Source organism: Rhipicephalus sanguineus, chromosome 10, assembly GCF_013339695.2.
Source record: "Rhipicephalus sanguineus isolate Rsan-2018 chromosome 10, BIME_Rsan_1.4, whole genome shotgun sequence".
NCBI classification, from domain to species: Eukaryota; Metazoa; Arthropoda; class Arachnida; order Ixodida; family Ixodidae; genus Rhipicephalus; species Rhipicephalus sanguineus.
The window spans coordinates 90,884,925-90,890,098 of NC_051185.1; the positions used below are offsets into that span (position 1 = coordinate 90,884,925).

The 5,174-nt window shown below is 42.3% G+C and overlaps 2 pseudogenes; both read left to right on the forward strand.

Annotated features, from left to right (window-relative positions):
- The first annotated feature begins 769 nt into the window (after positions 1 to 769).
- LOC119406590 (uncharacterized) lies at positions 770 to 1,980 on the forward strand (annotated as a pseudogene).
- A 57-nt stretch (positions 1,981 to 2,037) lies between these two features.
- LOC125760278 (uncharacterized) lies at positions 2,038 to 2,755 on the forward strand (annotated as a pseudogene).
- The last annotated feature ends 2,419 nt before the right edge of the window (positions 2,756 to 5,174 follow it).

Consider the following 5,174-nt stretch of genomic DNA (forward strand, 5'->3'; position numbering starts at 1 on the left):
ATGAATATCCCGAACATGTCTTCTAAAAAGAAATGACGGTTCTGGTTTAATTTAAGACTTATATTACATACATTTGATATGGTGGCAAAACGTAACTAATTATGCGGGCCAAGTAACTGTAAGGATAGTTTTTGGGAATTGATTGAGTTCATTGAAACATTCTGAGCAACTGGGATCGTTGCAGCAACTGGCGGAGAAGAACTCTACCAGGCGCTTCTTTGTACGTGGCCCCTGAGATCCGTTTCGGCAGCGCGCGAAACACAATGTTAATCAAAGGAATACACCAGGGTTCTGAGAAATTGCAGCGCAAAAAACGCATGGACGAAGCCAAAACGAGAAGGACGGGGGCTCAACTTGCAAGGACATTTATTGTTAAAAATTACACACATGTATACTTGCTGTCCGACACAGAGATAATCAACTACAAAGGCATAAATACACCGCGTCTCTATCTGAGAGTTGTATGGATGGCACGCTTATTATACATACCTACCCGAGGTATGTATAATAAGCGTGCCATCCATACAACTCTCAGATAGATAGCGTGCCATCCATACAACTCAGATGCAAATCCGCTTGCATCTACGATTTCTCGATTAATGAGCGTTTTTCCTCTTCTTAATGACAGGAGTGTTTTAGGTGGGATGACCAATCCTGGCAGGTTATATACAATGTCAGCCAGGAAACCTTCAAAATCCTTTGCTTTGCGTGCATTTTGCTTTGCGTGCCGGGGTGCGGCACTCTTCTTGGCACGAACCTACGTTGCTTCATGCATCAGGTACTGCCTGGTATCCTTGCGGCTGCGGCGTTCATCGGCGGTGCGGCTACCGAGTCTACCGTGCAGCCCTCGATGGCAGCTGTGGCGCATGTGCAGTGCGCCCCTCCTTGCCGTCCACTGATGCGAGCTGGCATGCCTGATACCTTCCTGCCTGAGCTGCAGACCGGCCACATGGCTGCGCGACGGGGAACGCTTCCGGATCCGCCTTACCAGGCCGATAAAAGGGAGCATCTCAGCAGCTGTCGACTGGGGTGCGGCACTCTTCTTGGCACGAACTTACGTTGCTTCATGTGTCAGGTTGGTTATTTGAATTATGCAAAATGTTACCGCACAAGTAATGTGATGCTTGTAAGAGTGTCGTGCCCCATTGATAGGCGGATGCTGTGCCTGTTGACTTGCTCTGTTTGCAAATTCGTGGTTGACTCTGCTTGGCTGTTAATTTTTAATGACTGCTCTTTGTTGGGGAAGGCTCTATTGCTACTCTCGGGAGACGTAGAGCTAAACCCTGGCCCTATGAACCTAACCGAAAGAGAGCAGATGGCGAACATTGAGAAGATTCTTCTAGATGTTGAAACTGGTCAAGCAACTATGCTTGCAAAACTTGCGGAAATAGTGATGAAGCAAACCGAGCTAGAACAGAAAATAGACAGCGTGATGGCAAAATCAAATGTAATTGAGGAGCGCATTAAAATATTTGAAAAATCTGAACGGAAGATAGAGGCTAAGATTGACGACCTTGAAAATAGGAGCCGCCGGCTGAACTTTTTTTATGGGGTGCCAGACAATGTGCGCAAAGAAACGTGGGAAAAATCTGAGAGCCTGATTAAAGATATTTGCAGTGACGTGCTCAAGCTGGATAACATTCCGATCGAGCGAGCCCACCGGCTGGGTGCCTTCACGGAGGGGCGCACTAGGCCTATTGTCGCAAGTTTCTCAGGTTGGAAAGCTAGGGAAAGTGTTATGCGTAATGCTTACAAATTTAAGTACACTTCATTCAGTGTATCTGAAGACTTCAGTCATGTTGTTCGCGAAAAGCGACGGCTTCTTTGGAATTACGCAAAGGAAAAGAAAGATAGCAAAGAATACCGACTGCGCCTTAACTATGATAAGCTTATAATCAACGGAAGACGTTCGTATGGGACAGTGAAATGAACCAACCCGTCCTGCTTCGTGCACATGCTCGATCTCAAGGAGCTGACTAACGTGACGTCAGTCATCCAAGAACCGGAAGAAACGAGACTTTAAACACGTGTGGGCGCATACCTGTGCTTCTTGCGAACTGTTGAAGTATTAATAATAAAGTTGACGAGTTTTCATCCCTTGTGGTGACTACTCAAGCGAAAATTATCATGGGTACAGAATCTTGGCTGGACAGTACGATACCTGATACTGAGATCTTCGCACATGGATTCACTATTTATAGGAAAGATAGAAATCGCCACGGCGGGGGCGTATTCATTCTTGTTGCGAACGAGTGGACTAGCGAGGAAACTTCTTTTAATAATTCAGCCGAAGCAGTGTGGTGCCGCGTTTACTTACCGAAGGGAAATACTGTCGTTTTTGGTTGTTTCTATCGTCCGCCGGACAGTGGTGATACTCCTGTGACACTGCTTTCTCAAATGGTACAGTCAAATCCAGACAGTGTATTTTTGAGTGGGGATTTTAACCTACCAGATTTTGATTGGACAACCTGTAGTAAACATAATAGGTCATCAGTCTATACATCGTTTGGTGAATTCTTGAGTGTTTTTGGTTTTTTTCAATATGTGAATGTTCCCACTAGACATAATGCCATTCTGGACTTGATCTTATGTAACGACCCCAATGTTGTTTCCACTGTGTCGGTGATTCCTGGTATAAGCGACCATAAGGCCATTGTGACAGACTTAAGCATAAAAAAACGTTCAAATAGCACAGGGAATACCAAGAAAAATTTTCCTGTACGAACATTGTGACTATGATTCTGTTTCTGCAGAATTAGAGTTGTATTACCCAACATTCTTGCTTTTGGCAGAAAGCCGATGTTCTTTAGCGCTGTGGTCTTCTTTCCGTGATAAGCTACTTAACGCAGTTGAAGCTCATATACCAAGTAGGATACTAAAAAAGAGAACGAAACAAAAACCTTGGTTTAATTGTGAAATTCGCAGGTTAATTAGGAAAGCACGAAGTTCGTACAGAAAATTTCGTAAATATAGTACCGCGTCTAATGAACAAGAGCTGAGGAAGGCAAACCTGATGCTGAAATCAGCAGTAAAAATAAGAAAGGATTCATTTTTTGCCCAGCTGAGTGACAGGCTAAAGAAAAACCCGAAAGAGTTCTGAAAGTATGTGAAACAGAGTAGAAAAGACGATATGAGCATTCCTGCTCTGACTGTGCACAGTGATACTCTATGTACCGATGAAGAAAAAGCTGAAGCTTTCAATAAATATTTCCAATCAGTTTTTACCCAAAGTACGCCTGGTGATGTGATGGCATTCCCTGTCGCGGAGCCTTCCATGGAAGATGTAGAGATTGACATTAATGGTGTTGATTGCATGTTACGGCAGATAGATACATCGAAAGCAGTTGCGCCGGACGGCCTATCACCATTTGTTCTTAAAAACTGTCACGGCATCATTGCACAGTACTTATGCGTTATATATGAAACTAAACTTAATACCGGAGTTGTTCCACATGACTGGAAAGTTGCTAACGTAATCCCGGTTCATATATCGGGTGACAAAAAGCTCGTCGAAAATTACAGGCCCATCTCGCTAACAGCAATTTGTTGCAAGTTATTTGAATACATAATATACAGTGAAACAGTTAAATACTTGGAGTCAATCAGCTTCTTCACACCGTCTCAACATGGTTTCAGATATGGACGTTCATGTATAACCCAGCTAGTAGAATTTCAACATTGCACTGCACAATCCTTAGACAGTAACGCTCAAGTAGATGCAGTGTTCCTTGATTTCCGTAAAGCTTTCGATACCGTCCCACACAACCTGTTAGAATTCGCAATGCTTTCTGCAAACATAAACCCTAAAGTTAATACTTGGATAAACGGCTACCTAAACGGTCATCAGCAAAGTGTAGTAATTAACGGCTCAAAATCATCCGCAGTAAACGTTACGTCCGGTGTACCACAAGGGAGCGTATTAGGACCTTTGCTGTTCCTCATTTACATTAATAGCATAGTTGATGATGTTACCTCTCCCATTAAATTATTTGCAGATGATTGTGTAGTGTTTAGGGAGATTAAATCGCGAAGGGATGCCGAAATTTTGCAAAATGATTTGTGCATAATATCAACGTGGTGTCAAAATTGGAAAATGAGTCTAAACGTTCGGAAATGTTGCTGCGTGTCGTTCACCAACCGGATTCGTAAAGTAGACATAACGTACGAAATCAATAATTCAATTATTAGCAAAGAATCTCGTTATAAGTATTTGGGCGTCCATTTTCCGACAATGGTAAGTGGATTAAACACATAGATATGACCGTGACAAAGGCGGGTAGAATGCTATACTTCATACGCAGAAATTTTAAGCAAGCTACACAGGCCGTGAAACAAACCCTCTATCTCATGTATGTAAGATCTATTCTGGATTATGCTTGTGTAATCTGGGATCCCCATCAGCAATACTTGATTGACAGACTGGAAAAAATTCAAAATCAAGCAGCCAGATTTGTTAGCAACAACTATAATTCCTTTTCAAGTATAACAGAAATAAAACAAACATTGGGATGGGAGCCACTAATGATGAGGAGGCAGAAACTGCGGCTTAAATTTCTTCATAGTATTTACTACAATAGAATGCCATTAACCCCCTTGATTATCTCTTAGCACCAACGTACGTCTCAAATCGACGAGATAATTCACGGAAATATTAGAATACCCCTACAAAACCCACTCTTTTGGCAGTTCCTTCTTCGTAAAAACAATACAGGAATGAAACCGTCTCCCGACGATATCGTTAATGAAACTGATAATGAAACCTTTTTTTCTTCCCTCTAACAATGCCCACAATATCACTGCCAATAAGAATGATTTGTTGCCTCGAAGCGTTGGGTGTTAAAAATGTATGACTGTGTCATTGTATATGATTTGTGTAATTCACTGTTATTCGAGTGTTTTTTTCTTAAAAGTATCTTGTGTGTCGTTGTTGTAACTATTACATCGATTGTAACTGTGTTATTACCCATGTGTACCGCCCCTACGCAATGCCTTACGGCGACGTAGGTGAAGTTAAATAAATAAAAATAAATAAATAAAAAATTTTCACGTTGTTGGCATATTTTCTCAAACTGACGTCACGCATCTTTCAGTTTGGCAAGCATACACTTTTCCGCGCTTTAAAGGAATTTCGCAGACCACCCCTTGTGCGCATCTAACAAATGGGCGCCTGTGTT